Source organism: Pseudophryne corroboree, unplaced genomic scaffold, assembly GCF_028390025.1.
Source record: "Pseudophryne corroboree isolate aPseCor3 unplaced genomic scaffold, aPseCor3.hap2 scaffold_640, whole genome shotgun sequence".
Classification (NCBI taxonomy): domain Eukaryota; kingdom Metazoa; phylum Chordata; class Amphibia; order Anura; family Myobatrachidae; genus Pseudophryne; species Pseudophryne corroboree.
This window is the reverse complement of record NW_026970229.1, coordinates 201,459-217,258: the sequence shown is the minus strand read 5'-3', so window position 1 is coordinate 217,258 and position 15,800 is coordinate 201,459. Positions and strand designations below refer to the sequence as shown.

General features: G+C 45.4%; 5 non-coding genes and 1 pseudogene across 5 annotated transcripts; all 6 read right to left on the bottom strand.

Moving 5' to 3' along the window:
- Positions 1–125: 125 nt before the first annotated feature.
- LOC135036322 (U1 spliceosomal RNA) lies at positions 126–267 on the bottom strand (annotated as a pseudogene).
- Positions 268–419: 152 nt separating this feature from the next.
- On the bottom strand, positions 420–583 carry LOC135036311 (U1 spliceosomal RNA). The gene has a single exon (XR_010231103.1). It is a non-coding gene; the product is annotated as a U1 spliceosomal RNA (small nuclear RNA).
- A 671-nt stretch (positions 584–1,254) lies between these two features.
- LOC135036316 (U1 spliceosomal RNA) lies at positions 1,255–1,411 on the bottom strand. The gene has a single exon (XR_010231107.1). It is a non-coding gene; the product is annotated as a U1 spliceosomal RNA (small nuclear RNA).
- Positions 1,412–13,998: 12,587 nt separating this feature from the next.
- LOC135036309 (U1 spliceosomal RNA) lies at positions 13,999–14,162 on the bottom strand. Its single transcript, XR_010231101.1, has one exon. It is a non-coding gene; the product is annotated as a U1 spliceosomal RNA (small nuclear RNA).
- Positions 14,163–14,833: 671 nt separating this feature from the next.
- On the bottom strand, positions 14,834–14,996 carry LOC135036314 (U1 spliceosomal RNA). The gene has a single exon (XR_010231106.1). It is a non-coding gene; the product is annotated as a U1 spliceosomal RNA (small nuclear RNA).
- A 152-nt stretch (positions 14,997–15,148) lies between these two features.
- LOC135036308 (U1 spliceosomal RNA) lies at positions 15,149–15,312 on the bottom strand. The gene has a single exon (XR_010231100.1). It is a non-coding gene; the product is annotated as a U1 spliceosomal RNA (small nuclear RNA).
- Positions 15,313–15,800: the final 488 nt, after the last annotated feature.

Sequence of the window (15,800 nt, the reverse complement as noted above, 5' to 3'; positions counted from 1 at the left end):
GGAGAAGTCAGGATAGTGCGCAAGGGCATAGAAGGGAGCGGCTCAAGAAAAGAGAAGTGGAAACAGACAGCAAACTAGGCTGAAGAGAGACCTGAGACAAAGAGATCTGAATTATATGAGAGCCGACCAGGGGAAACACAAATTATGCAGTCAAGTTTCCCACATTTGGGGAAATCAAAGGGGCAGCACACCCAGAGTGCAATGGGTGAGGCTTGCCCTGGGAGAAGCACCTACATGATCATCGTATCTCACCTGGCAGGTAAGTAGGAGTTGGGCTAGAGCTGGGGAGGGTCGCTGCTCGGGCACCCCCCTGTCAAGTGAAGGAGATCCAACTGAGGCAGCACAAGGGAACTCTCGAAAGAAGAACAAGGCTAGAGGAAGATCTGAGACAAAGAAATCTGACTTTTACCAGAGCTGACCAGAGGAAAGCACAAACACAGTCCCCCACTACCACAAATAATGCAGTCGAGTTTCCCACATTTGGGGAAATCACAGGGGTCATCATACCCAGAATGCAATGAATGAACCTCACCCTGGGAGAACAATCTTCATGACCATGATATCTCCTATGCAAAATAAGTATGATTTGGGATAGGGCTGGGGAGGGCCGCTGCTCAGGCACATCTCTGTCAAGTAAAGGAGATTCAACTGAGGCAGCACAAGGGAACTCTCATCTGGGGACAACAACTGCAGGGAGAACACATATTTTCAGATGAACATGGGAGGGCAGAAGGCTGCCTAATACTGAAGCACCCCCAAACAACAAACCAAATGCAACAACTAGTACAAGCATTCCTGGGGGAAGGCCTGCAGCAGATGGATTTGCATATGGTGATGTCATCCAAGCAGTGGGTCAAAGTTGGCTTCAACCCTCGTCTGCATATGAAAAGAGAAAAGGGGCGTGCAGGGCATGGCGGCCTTTTGCGGCGCTTGGATGACCCCTAGTTCGCATTAAACACCTCCACCCTACTTCGGTGTGGGGCTCATGTTGGCTATGCCCCAGCCCCTGAAGCATTCAAGCTGATTACTTGCAGCAGCTGGGCACTGTAATAGCTCCAGAGCTGCTCTGTAAGGCAAGTAAAAGGGTGTGGGCCCTGCAGCACTACCTGTAGTTCGCATTGTGCGTTGGAAGGCACAAAGTAAGCAGATGGGAGAAGTCAAGATAGTGCGCAAGGGCATAGAAGGGAGCGGCTCAAGAAAAGAGAAGTTGAAACAGACAGCAAACTAGGCTGGAGAGAGACCTGAGACAAAGAGATCTGACGAGAGCTGACCAGGGGAAACACAAATTATGCAGTCAAGTTTCCCACATTTGGGGAAATCACAGGGGCAGCACACCCAGAGTGCAATGGGTGAGCCTTGCCCTGGGAGAAGCACCTACATGATCATAGTATCTCACCTGGCAGGTAAGTAGGAGTTGGGCTAGAGCTGCGAAGGGTCTGTCAAAGTCAGAAAAATATCTCTATGCACACTACCATATTTGCACCTCACCCAGGTCCGTGCTGCGCATGCGTACGCTCTCCCGTACGTGCGCATACTCACAGTCGCGGGCACCCGCAGGCGCATGGTATGCGTATTTACGGTAGAGTTTATGTGGTTGTAGCGTGCGACTCAATCGTAACATATTTTCACTAATAATGTATTTTGTAGATCATGGTCCCTTTGATAGATTCTGAAAGTTTGGTTAATATAGAATGTTTATGAACAGAGGAATCCCTCTTTGTTTGATACGAAGGGTCAGACAGGAGTAATACAGTGGTGTTTAGTATCCATCGGAAGAATATTTAATTAGAAATATTCCGGTGTTGGTTTGAAGCAGATCAATCGCTCGTGCGAATAGTTATGGACATAAGAAGTTTATGAACATTTACTTTATTTGCACTTTATTACCCATGCGGCGGGAAACCCAGTTTCCCTCCCACCTGAGCAGTTGGAAATAGTCACAGCCCACCTGTATGAATCAACCTATGACCTTTTGTTATAATGCGAAGCCGAATTCCTGTGTCCAATGAACAATGAGATTGTAGGGACCATTGAATTGTATTGTGTGTGGGGCATAAATAGGCAGGCCGACCGTATCCAGTTCTCTCTCTCTTCAACGGTTCTCATTGCTGATAATCGGGAGCTGGATATCGAGGCGCATGCGATCGTTCCCCTAGTGCGTAAGTTTTCTCCGTAATCATATTGTCTTACTGTGAGCCATCTCTCTCTCTCTCTATCTCTCTCTCTCTACTCTTTCTCTCGTATTTTCCTTTAATTGTATTGTATTGTATTTCCTGTGTAGTTTATCTGGTTAGTTGGTTTATGTTATATTGTAGTGTATGCTTTGTACTGTGATTCTTTTTGCAAGTATAATAGTCATAATACATATAATAGGTTTCGGACCCTAAGCCCAGGTATCTGTGTATTCTTTATAGTGTTAAGTATTCTCTGAGCGCCGGTGACGCTCAAGCAGCTTTGTAGTTAATCAGGTTACACCAGGTTGCACTTACACTCTGTCTCTACACTAAGGTATACTGTGTATCTCATCGTTAAAGGTATAGAGATAAAGGTTTAAACGTTGTAAGCGTCTGCACCGCTGGTGATCTCCTCGTGGTCCCGAGCGTACGCTACGCTATAGCGAATCATTACGTTAGTCGGCAGCCAATAGCGTGCCTGCCTGTGATCACTGGGCCGTAAGCGAACGTGACGCTTGAGCGTCTCGACTACGGTTGAGCGATCGCTACACAACTTGCGTACCCTTACGGTACTTCTTACGTAGATAGCGTATAGTGTTCTTAGACCTCTTAAAGTGTTTTATATACGATAAATATTCAGCTTTATCAATTGGCGGCTCGCCCGTCCTTCACATATCTGCACTAGGTAGATCAGCAGACATTATCCCTCAGCAAAGGGCGGGAGGTTGTATCCCTCGTAGTGCTGACAGGATAAGCGTCTGCTTCACTTAGGTAAAGAGTGCTGAAGGAATCCGGGAACCGGAGGTAAGAACAAAACGCTAGTGTCTTTTAAAACTGTTTATTTTTCTGTCTTGCGTACACACGCACGCACACATATATATATCTGCATTTCTTTTTCTTTTTCATTTTCGTATATCACTCTCCTGTCTGCCAGTTTTTATAGTTGATAGAAGTGCTAAAAAGAGAGTTGCCGTTATTTCATAGTTTAAGAGTAAAGGTAATATAGTTAAAAGATAGACAAACACACAGTTTCGCCTGGGAGATAAGGCGAAGTAAGTGTGTTTGTGTGGTAGATGATCAAGGATCATCTACATTGATAAAAGTATAAATTGTGTTACGGTGGATCTTTGCTTTGCGTATACGTGTCTCTAACAAAGACTTGCGTACGCAATCCAAAGGCCGACGCACGCAGCGTACGTTACGCAACGGAGCGTCCGGTTACGCCCACGTAGCTCAAGTCACGATAAGTTGATTTTTAACGCAAAGCGATAAATAACGCGAGGCGAGAAATAACGCAAGTCTATTTTTGGGTGTCCGAAATTTAGTTAACAGATCCTGCTCCTAATTGGTAACACACCTGATCTGAAGAAAAATTTCTGCGCAGAAATAGAAATAGAAACAAAAGTGTACATGTGATGAGTGAGTGTTTTTACAATTTTTAAAGGTTGAACCACAAGAAAAGTCGAGTACTCGTGAGGTACATGCGTGTAAGTGACGTGCACGGTGGCTAGGGAGGCATCTCTGGTTAAATATACAATTTTGAGCATTAGAGTATAGCAGACCAGGAGGTCATACTGTAACAAGACCAGGAGGTCATAACAGACCAGGAGGTCCAGGTACAGCTGACAAGGAAGTCTGCTATACAGTTCACAGGCACAACACCGAAAAGGGTTGGTGCAACACCCATATAGGCCATATAAGCTCTGGCTGAAGGAATTCGCAGTCGTAAGTTTCGATTCCATTGGTCTTTCCGTACATAAGCTTAGTTGTTTGTGTACTGAACGACTGGACCGCACGTAAGTGTGTGCAGTAGTTAGTAATCTGACCTAATACCATTAGAGTAAAGGGGTCACAAACGCTATCTGTACACTCTAACGTGATTTGTGTAATTTTTTTATTTTAAGGGAAGTTCGCTGCTCACTCAGGAACTATCCAGCAACCAATAGTTACTGGAAAGAGTAAGTGTTCTTCGGATAACCCTCGCAGGTTCCAGTAAATAGAGGTTCAGGTCGCAGGGGCCCTAGGTCGAGTACGCCAGCACCATATCGGTGTGATCAGGTCGTATTGGTCGGCGTGGGCGAGTGAGTGGGGTACTCGGTAAACCGCCACCGTCAGCCTATTGTTGGCATTTGGTTTTGCGTAAAGGGTTGGCTAAATAAAGCAACACTTTCGAACTATGGGGGCCACTTGTTCAGGTAGGGGGCGATCAACCTCGGTTCGGGTTGATTCAGTGGTCCGGCCAATTGGGTCGGCCAGGTATATAATGTGTGAGAAATATGGAAGTCACACAGAAACTTTATGTGATGAATGGGAGAGAATGACTGTACATGACGGGGAGAAATTCCCAAGAGTAGGGAGCTTCAGCTCAGAAGTGTTACAAAATTTAAGGAGGAGGATATGTCTCATAAAATCAACAAAGAGACGAATCCAGCATTATGATTATTTACAGTTGTGGCAACAGGAAGGTGAGATACAGAGAGGTTTGGCTCAGGCGGCGGGATCTGGCTCTAACAGAAAACTGATTGCCACGGCCCCGCCGCCACCATACATATCAGGAGAGAAGTTGATTGCGGAGAAAGACGCACTAAGGTGTAACACAAAATCACTTAGTAACTGTGTAAATGTTAATGATAATGTTAACCCATTAACCCATGCAAGTATTAACCCGTGCAAGTTGTACCCTGTTTTGAACTTTCCTCAGGAGTGTGATCAAGAGGACGAATCGGCAACGATTTCAGCGCTCTCTCTAGCAGCCACCATAGCAGAGACCACAGTAGGCACAGCTCCACCCACGAGATTAGTAAAGGCCCCTAGCGGAGGGATAGGTGAGGTCGTATCAACTGGTAAGTACGGCACCATGCATTATGCTGAAACTATTTCACCACAGCCTGTAGAATCTACACAGAATGAGGTTGTTAGAATTACACCTGTTAGAGTAATAGCAGTGCCAAATGGGAAAACAGACGCATCAGGAGCCACTCCCATTAGGAACATTGCCATGTACACTCCATTTTCCCGAATGGAATTAAGGACCATAGTGTCTGAATTTCCTGACCCTAGAAAAGACTTAGTTGCCAGTCAAAAATACATCAGAGACTTAGGTAACACTGTAGAGCCCAACAATAAAGACTGGCAGATATTGCTGAGAGCATGTTTACCCTCAAATGTCGACGCAACTCAATTTTTAGCTGATTGCGGACTAGGTCATGATGTACCTCTTACAGATGTGTACAACCAAGATAATGTGAAAAGAATGAACTTGCAGTTAAAAGAGTATTTCCCAGCAGTAGCTAAATGGAATAAGATATTCTCCATTAAACAGAAGGAGTCAGAGACAGCTGCAGAGTATTTTCACAGAGCATTATTAGAAATGCCAAATACACAGGCATAGAGGACATTAAAACAGACACAAACCATCGGGAAGTAGCAGTATCGGTACTGATGGATGGTTTAAAAGAGTCATTGAAGACTAGGGTACAGACCACGCAACCATGTTGGCGAGGTCTGTCTGTGGCTACTTTGAGAGAGGCTGCTATTGATCACGACAGAAACATCACCAGACACAGGGAACAACAAGGTGACAAATTAATGTCAGTAAGTATACAGGCTCTGACCACAAGGCAGCCTTTGTTTGTATCACCAAATCCTGTGGGTAAGTCAAGTATGGTTACTTGTTATTCTTGTCACAAACAGGGACACATGGCACGAGATTGTAGAGTAAAGAATCCACGAAACTCATACCAAACCCCTAGACAACGACACGACACACGACATTGGGAGCAAGGTCCGCAGAAACGGAGTTATGAGCCACATACAGGGGAAACAAAAAGATATCCCCCAAACAGAGACTGGCATGCCTCTGGTAGTTCCCAACTATCTCCCTCACAAGTAGTTGCTGCCAGCGGGATTCAGGGAGGTCACCATACCCAATAGGGGTGTGGCCATACCTGTAATCTGCAGCCAGTAAAATTAATTGCCAATCTTGGAAGTGAACCCGAGATCGCAATTAATGTAGCTGGTAAAACTTTAAACTTTCTTGTAGACACAGGTCAGTGATAAATTCGACAGTGGGCATGAGAACCACTGGTAGGACAATTCCAGCCATGGGAGTAACAGGAGTAGTCCAGCACTACCCTGTTAGCAAACCAGCCGAGATTACAATAGGGCCTTTGCATACCAAGCATTCCTTTTTGCTGGCTGCATCGGCACCAACCAATCTCCTGGGAAGAGACTTACTGTGTAAAATGGGGTGCGTCATTTATTGTACTCCTGAAGGTGTATTCTTGGACATACCTGAGAAACACGCTCAGGAAGTGCGAGACATGTTAGACTCCCCATCAAAATTAATGTCACATACCATTATGACAAATAGGAATCCATCCCAAATAGAAGAGATGACATCTCAGATACCAGAGTCACTTTGGACAAAAGACGGACAAGACACTGGATTAATGGCAAACGTAGCTCCAGTAGTTGTACAAGTAAAAGATGGTAGGATAGCTCCAAAAATCCCACAGTACCCTCTGAAGCCAGAGGTGGAGTTAGGAGTTTACCCAGTAATAGAGCGCTTGCTACAACAGGGCATTCTGGTAAGAACGTCCAGCACTGCTAATAGTCCCATCTTCCCTGTGAAAAAGAGTGGGGGGAGGGGTTACAGACTAGTGCAGGATCTAAGGGGGATTAACAAAATAGTTGAGAGTCAGTTCCCCGTAGTGCCAAATCCAGCTGTCATCCTAATGCAAATCCCTCCCACTGCCAAATTTTTCACTGTTATTGACCTCTGCTCCGCTTTCTTTTCGGTACCTCTGCACCCTGACAGCCAATATTTGTTTGCATTCACATACAGAGGAGTCCAATACACGTGGACTCGATTACCCCAAGGTTTCATAGATAGTCCAAGTATATTTTCTCAGGCTTTGCATGATTGTTTACAGTCTTTGCAACCAGACAGTGGATCAGTATTGATACAGTATGTGGACGATTTATTACTGTGTTCAGATTCACTGGAAGCATCTCTGAAGGATACGAAACAGCTCCTGTTTCATCTTTCAGACACCGGACACAAGGTGTCCAAAGACAAGTTACAATTATGCCAAACTAAGGTAAAATATTTGGGACACTGTCTAACACAAGGACTGAGACACCTGACCGCTGATAGAATCCAAGCAATTAGAGACATGACTCTGCCACAAACCCAGCAACAGATCAGAACGTTTTTAGGAATGTGTGGGTATTGCCGTAATTGGATCCCAGGGTTTTCCATTTTGGCGTTACCTTTGCAGGAAATGGTCTCCTCAAACAAACCTGATAGGATTTCGCATACAGACGAGTCCGAAACAGCATTTGAGAGACTCAAACAGTGCCTAACGCAGGCACCAGCACTAGGTATGCCAGACTATGGGAAACCCTTTGAACTATACGGAACAGAAAGTGCTGGTTGCGCGGCAGGTGTACTAACCCAAAAACACGGTGATGCCAGTAGGCCAGTTGCATACTACAGCGCTCAGCTAGACACGGTAGCGCGATCCCTCCCCACATGCTTGCGAAGCGTTGCTGCAATAGCATTGCTAGTGACAAAAAGCGAAGACGTCGTGCTAGGCCACAACCTCACAATCCATACGCCACATGCAGTATCAGCCTTATTGAATTCTGCCCAAACCAGACACGTCTCATCAGCGAGATTTACAAGATGGGAATTGGCACTAATGGCCCCCGTAAACATCACCATAAGGAGATGCAGTGCATTAAATCCTGCAACGTATCTCCCAGGTGTGCCTGGTCAGGCACAAAGGGTGGAAGGTGAGAGTGATGGGGAAGGAGGATTTAATACAAAGGAAGATACACATGATTGTATGGAATATTTGACCCAAAATTTTACCGCAAGGCCTGACATCAGTGACAACCCACTGGAAGATGCAGAACTCACGTTCTACACGGACGGTAGTTGTCATAGACAGTCAGACTCGGGAGACTTGTGTACTGGATACGCAGTCGTAGATGACCAAGACACCATAGAAGCGGAACCGCTAGGCCCACCTCACTCAGCCCAGGTTGCTGAACTGGTCGCCCTAACCAGAGCATGTGAATTGGCTAAGGGTAAGTCAGCCAATATCTACACCGATTCTAGATACGCATTCGGGGTAGTCCATGATTTCGGAGCCCTATGGCGCCTCAGAAATTTCATGACGGCCGCTGGTACACCGGTAGCGCATGCAGCTCACATAAAAAGGCTTCTAACAGCGATACAGGAACCCGACAGAGTGGCTGTTATCAAATGTAAAGCACACACATATAGCCAAGACCCGGTATCACTTGGTAACAGCCGAGCAGACGAAGCTGCTAAGTTAGCAGCTGCTACCCCCATACAGACAGACACCACACAATTAATGGTATTTAATACCATTAACACACAGAAGTTGTGTGAAATGCAAAATTTGTGTTCCACACAGGAAAGGGCAGTCTGGAAGGCAAAGGGATGTGGCCAGGAGTCCTCAGGACTCTGGACGGATGGACATGGTAAACCAGTGGCCCCCAGAGCATATCTTCCATGTCTGGCTGAAGCAGCTCACGGGCTGACTCATCTAGGCAAGGAAGGAATGTGCAAATTGGTAAGAGCATACTGGTGCGCCCCAGGATTCTCCTCTCATGCGAGTAAAAGAGCAATGTCATGCCTTACCTGTTTGAGAAAGAATATTGGAAAGGCAATACCTACAGAACCATCCCATATCCCACCTGCCGGCGGCCCTTTCCAGGTAATACAAATTGACTTTATACAATTACCCCCTTGTCGGAATTTGAAATATGTACTTGTTTGTATAGATGTTTTCTCAAATTGGGTCGAAGCATTTCCAGCGACAACAAATACCGCTATGTTTACTGCTAAGAAAATTGTGCAGGAATTTGTATGTAGATATGGTATCCCTAGAATAATCGAAAGTGATAGGGGTACCCATTTTACAGGTGATGTCTTTCAAGGAATGTGTAAGTTGATGGGAATTGATAGCAAGCTGCACACTCCGTACCGTCCACAGGCGAGTGCGAAGGTCGAAAGAGTGAACAGCACTATTAAAAATAAATTGAGTAAAGTGATGGCAGAGACAGGATTGACATGGCCAGAAGCTTTACCCATTGTATTGTACAGTATCAGAACCACTCCCAGGTCCCCTCTTAATCTGTCTCCCTTTGAAATCTTGTTTGGTCGACAACCGCATGCCATGATTAACCCTCAGGATGATTTGAAATGTAACAATGAAGTAACTGTAAAGTACTTGATTAACATGAGTAAACAGTTGAGGAATCAAAATGATAATCTGAAGTTAGTGATTCCTGATTTACCAGATAGTAATTGTCATGACATTGAACCTGGGGATTATGTAATGATACGGAATTTTCTACGCTCAGGTTGCCTTATTGACAGATGGGAAGGACCATACCAGGTCTTATTGACTAGCACTACGGCATTGAAGGTTGCTGAGAGAGAGACTTGGGTCCATTCATCCCACTGCAAGAAGGTTGCTGATCCAGAGAAGTCCCGTGATAAGAAACAGACGGTAGAGGTTGTATCACTGGAGTGTCTGTTCCAGGAGGACTGAGGCGGCACCTGAGCCTTGAAGACCGAGAGCTGTTGTCGACTCCCCACTCCCTTTTATTATTTTCCTCCACTTCCCATCCCCTCTCCCTCAAATTTCTTTTTCCTCCTTCTCATTCTTCTCCATTTCCTCCTATAAGATGGACTTGCCCCAAGAGACTGTGATCCGGATTTTCCTGTTGACCATGATGTTGACCAGAGCAGTCTGTTCCGGCGAGAGTACCATGGAGGTCGATAGAGGTTCTGGAATGGGTTCTGATGATAAAGATGGAGGCGTAGTTTTCCAGGATCAACCTAACCAACAAGCAAAGGCGAGTATCAGAAAACGATCCGATAGCATTGACCATAGAAGAAATTGTGACGGATTGTTAGCTGAAGAAAACTGTATCTGTAGGCTCTGTAACAATGTCATTGAAGATGGGTGCATTAAGAAATGCCAATCCAGTTTTAATATCCATATGGACCGGCATCCATTGAGTGACTATCACTCCTTAGTGGGTAATGTGTTAAACAAAACAGATTGTTGGGTATGCTCTCAAGTACCTCAAGGTCATAGCAAATCAGGGCTAGTACCATTTCCTTTAACGATAGGGGAGGTACTTGAGTTAAATGGTGGGAGACCGGTGGACAGGAGGTTTAATATCTCCAGCCCTCCTAGTTTGAAGCTCCACCAATACCATGTGGATAGGTCCCTATTATGTTTCAACATCTCCAATCCCAGAAAGCCGGGAAATTGGGAAGTGTCATGGAGTAACCACACCATGACCTTTTCGCATAGAGCAGATAGAATGCCTACAGATACAGAGCTTGTACGCCACATAGCCAGTAGAGGAAAATCTTTCCGGTATAGGTACACCTTAGGAAATAGGATTACGAGAGTTGGAGAAGTATCACCAGGATACTGTGCACATATCGTACAACCTGATACGTGTATTAAGCAGATGGAAGAATTAGGGTTAGGAGATTTCACCTGGAAGGTGTGTAATATGGTTATGTCCTTCTCCGTCCCATATGTTCTCCCCGATGATGCATATTTCATATGCGGGAGAAAGGCGTACAAGTGGCTTGCCCCAAACTCTGAAGGATTGTGTTATATTGGAAAAGTATTGCCTGAAGTAATGACTGTAACACATGACAAAATGAAGGACATACATCGTGGTGCCCAAGCTCCTTATACTCACACCCACTACGAGCACGTTGTTAAAAGACACCTGATAGAGAAGACAGAGCATCCGGCCTCTGATCTGATAAGTGAATCCACCGGGATTCAATTCTTAATCGCGTTAGATTTCACCCGCACCGCTAGAGGAGTGCTAAATTATAAATACATATTGGCGCTCGCAAATTTGTTAGACAATATCACTGAAATGTATGATGACACATTTAGATATACGGGAAGGGAACTTCAAGCTTATAAAACAGAACTGGTGCAGCATAGAATGGTTCTTAATTACCTCACAGCAGTGACAGGCGGATATTGTGTTACATTGGCAACACAGTACGGCGTGAAGTGTTGCACGTATATCACGAATAGCACCGAGGATCCGGTCGAGGTCATAGACCAAAAGATGGACGATATTCTCCAATTGAAGTGGGAATTTCGCCGAAAACACAATCTCACTCTTGCTGCTGTAGGTAATGAGCTGACTGGTTGGGTGTCATGGTTGAACCCGCGAAATTGGTTCTCCGGTTTGGGAGACTGGGCTCAAGGAGTCATAATGGATGTTGGGAAGTTTCTCCTATGTATCTTAGGTGTTATCATAACCATTGGCTTGATATTTAGATGCGGTCAGGCTTTAATGAGGTGCAATCGTCGTACTAAGGTAATGAGTTTGAGGAGTGAGGAAACTGTAATTAACCTGGATTTGATTTATGACCCAATGATAGAAACAATGATGTGATGAAAATGCGATTTCTACGGTCCGTTTCTTTCACCTGTTTTTCTGGTTTTTCTCCAAGATAAAAAGACCCACTTGGACGAGGAAGTTGACGAGACGCTATACAGACAACGGATAGACCAAAGAAGAAGTTTTGACCACTTGAGATATGGACATTTGATGAACTTTGCCAGGGATCCCCAGTTTCCCTAGAATTCTTAAACTTACGCTAGCCCAACATTTTTTGTAAATCTAATGGCATTGACTAAGCTTTTTGCTCACCCCTAATGGGCAACACAGCGCAAAGAAGACGACTTTCAACTGATACCGAACAAAACTTCAACCGACAGATATACATTAACCTGACATAGAATACCACCGCATTTACCGTAATTATGTCTTTTCTTCATTTCTACAACCCTCAGGTAATGACACACATAGTATAGGGAATACAGGCACAGATATCAGCAATCACATATTCCCCCATTCATGTATCATCAACTAAAATGTGCTCCCCATTTTGTTCAAAATCCGAAAAGAGCTCGGTAAAGTTTGACAGCCCATCCACAGACCCGTACCACGGGATAAGAAGGAATTCAAATGTATACTTCGCAATACCTCGAAGCTTGATTTACAACACGTACGGCACGATGATACATGACCCCCCAAACACGGATTCATACACACATGCTTCTGCTATCTCACTAGGTCATACCCTCTTCACACCTACTCCTCTCTCCTCCCTTACCCAACCATGGAAATGAATTAACCCCTAACATATATTTTTCTCCTTTTGAAATGTTTTCAGGAAGTGGCAGTTATTATTGACTGCCAAAGGGTGGACTGTCAAAGTCAGAAAAATATCTCTATGCACACTACCATATTTGCACCTCACCCAGGTCCGTGCTGCGCATGCGTACGCTCTCCCGTACGTGCGCATACTCACAGTCGCGGGCACCCGCAGGCGCATGGTATGCGTATTTACGGTAGAGTTTATGTGGTTGTAGCGTGCGACTCAATCGTAACATATTTTCACTAATAATGTATTTTGTAGATCATGGTCCCTTTGATAGATTCTGAAAGTTTGGTTAATATAGAATGTTTATGAACAGAGGAATCCCTCTTTGTTTGATACGAAGGGTCAGACAGGAGTAATACAGTGGTGTTTAGTATCCATCGGAAGAATATTTAATTAGAAATATTCCGGTGTTGGTTTGAAGCAGATCAATCGCTCGTGCGAATAGTTATGGACATAAGAAGTTTATGAACATTTACTTTATTTGCACTTTATTACCCATGCGGCGGGATACCCAGTTTCCCTCCCACCTGAGCAGTTGGAAATAGTCACAGCCCACCTGTATGAATCAACCTATGACCTTTTGTTATAATGCGAAGCCGAATTCCTGTGTCCAATGAACAATGAGATTGTAGGGACCATTGAATTGTATTGTGTGTGGGGCATAAATAGGCAGGCCGACCGTATCCAGTTCTCTCTCTCTTCAATGGTTCTCATTGCTGATAATCGGGAGCTGGATATCGAGGCGCATGCGATCGTTCCCCTTGTGCGTAAGTTTTCTCCGTAATCATATTGTCTTACTGTGAGCCATCTCTCTCTCTGTCTATCTCTCTCTCTCTTCTCTTTCTCTCGTATTTTCCTTTAATTGTATTGTATTGTATTTCCTGTGTAGTTTATCTGGTTAGTTGGTTTATGTTATATTGTAGTGTATGCTTTGTACTGTGATTCTTTTTGCAAGTATAATAGTCATAATACATATAATAGGTTTCGGACCCTAAGCCCAGGTATCTGTGTATTCTTTATAGTGTTAAGTATTCTCTGAGCGCCGGTGACGCTCAAGCAGCTTTGTAGTTAATCAGGTTACACCAGGTTGCACTTACACTCTGTCTCTACACTAAGGTATACTGTGTATCTCATCGTTAAAGGTATAGAGATAAAGGTTTAAACGTTGTAAGCGTCTGCACCGCTGGTGATCTCCTCGTGGTCCCGAGCGTACGCTACGCTATAGCGAATCATTACGTTAGTCGGCAGCCAATAGCGTGCCTGCCTGTGATCACTGGGCCGTAAGCGAACGTGACGCTTGAGCGTCTCGACTACGGTTGAGCGATCGCTACACAACTTGCGTACCCTTACGGTACTTCTTACGTAGATAGCGTATAGTGTTCTTAGACCTCTTAAAGTGTTTTATATACGATAAATATTTAGCTTTATCAGGTCGCTGCTCGGGTACCCCCCTGTCAAGTGAAGGAGATCCAACTGAGGCAGCACAAGGGAACTCTCGAAAGAGGAACAAGGCTAGAGGAAGATCTGAGACAAAGAAATCTGATTTTTACCAGAGTTGACCAGAAGAAAGCACAAACACAGTTCCCCACTACCACAAATAATGCAGTTGAGTTTCCCACATTTGGGGAAATCACAGGGGTCAGCATACCCAGAATGCAATGAATGAACCTCACCCTGGGAGAACAATCTTCATGACCATGGTATCTCCTATGCAAAATAAGTATGATTTGGGATAGGGCTGGGGAGGGCCGCTGCTCAGGCACATCTCTGTCAAGTAAAGGAGATTCAACTGAGGCAGCACAAGGGAACTCTCATCTGGGGACAACAACTGCAGGGAGAACACATATTTTCAGATGAACATGGGAGGGCAGAAGGCTGCCTAATACTGAAGCACCCCCAAACAACAAACCAAATGCAATAACTAGTGCAAGCATTCCTGGGGGAAGGCCTGCAGCAGATGGATTTGCATATGGTGATGTCATCCAAGCAGTGGGTCAAAGTTGGCTTCAACCCTCGTCTGCATATGAAAAGAAAAAAGGGATGTGCAGGGCATGGCGGCCTTTTGCGGCGCTTGCATGACCCCTAATTCGCATTAAACACCTCCACCCTCCTTAGGTGTGGGGCTCATGTTGGCTATGCCCCAGCACCTGAAGCATTCAAGCTGATTTCTTGCAGCAGCTGGGCACTGTAACAGCTCCAGAGCTGCTCTGTAAGGCAAGTAAAAGGGTGTGGGCCCTGCAGCACTACCTGTAGTTCGCATTGTGCGTTGGAAGGCACAAAGTAAGCAGACGGGAGAAGTCAGGATAGTGCGCAAGGGCATAGAAGGGAGCGGCTCAAGAAAAGAGAAGTGGAAACAGACAGCAAACTAGGCTGGAGAGAGACCTGAGACAAAGAGATCTGAATTATACGAGAGCCGACCAGAGGAAACACAAATTATGCAGTCAAGTGTCCCACATTTGGGGAAATCGCAGGAGCAGCACACCCAGAGTGCAATGGGTGAGCTTTGCCCTGGGAGAAGCACCTTCCTGATCATAGTATCTCACCTGGCAGGTAAGTAGGAGTTGGGCTAGAGCTGGGGAGGGTCGCTGCTCGGGCACCCCCCTGTCAAGTGAAGGAGATCCAACTGAGGCAGCACAAGGGAACTCTCGAAAGAAGAACAAGGCTAGAGGAAGATCTGAGACAAAGAAATCTGACTTTTACCAGAGTTGACCAGAAGAAAGCACAAACACAGTCCCCCACTACCACAAATAATGCAGTCGAGTTTCCCACATTTGGGGAAATCACAGGGGTCAGCATACCCAGAATGCAATGAATGAACCTCACCCTGGGAGAACAATCTTCATGACCATGGTATCTCCTATGCAAAATAAGTATGATTTGGGATAGGGCTGGGGAGGGCCGCTGCTCAGGCACATCTCTGTCAAGTAAAGGAGATTCAACTGAGGCAGCACAAGGGAACTCTCATCTGGGGACAACAACTGCAGGGAGAACACATATTTTCAGATGAACATGGGAGGGCAGAAGGCTGCCTAATACTGAAGCACCCCCAAACAACAAACCAAATGCAACAACTAGTGCAAGCATTCCTGGGGGAAGGCCTGCAGCAGATGGATTTGCATATGGTGATGTCATCCAAGCAGTGGGTCAAAGTTGGCTTCAACCCTCGTCTGCATATGAAAAGAAAAAAGGGATGTGCAGGGCATGGCGTCCTTTTGTGGCGCTTGGATGAACCCTCCTTCGGTGTGGGGCTCATGTTGGCTATGCCCCAGCCCCTGAAGCATTCAAGATGATTTCTTGCAGCAGCTGGGCACTGTAACAGCTCCAGAGTTGTTCTGTAAAGCATGTAAAAGGGTGTGGGCCCT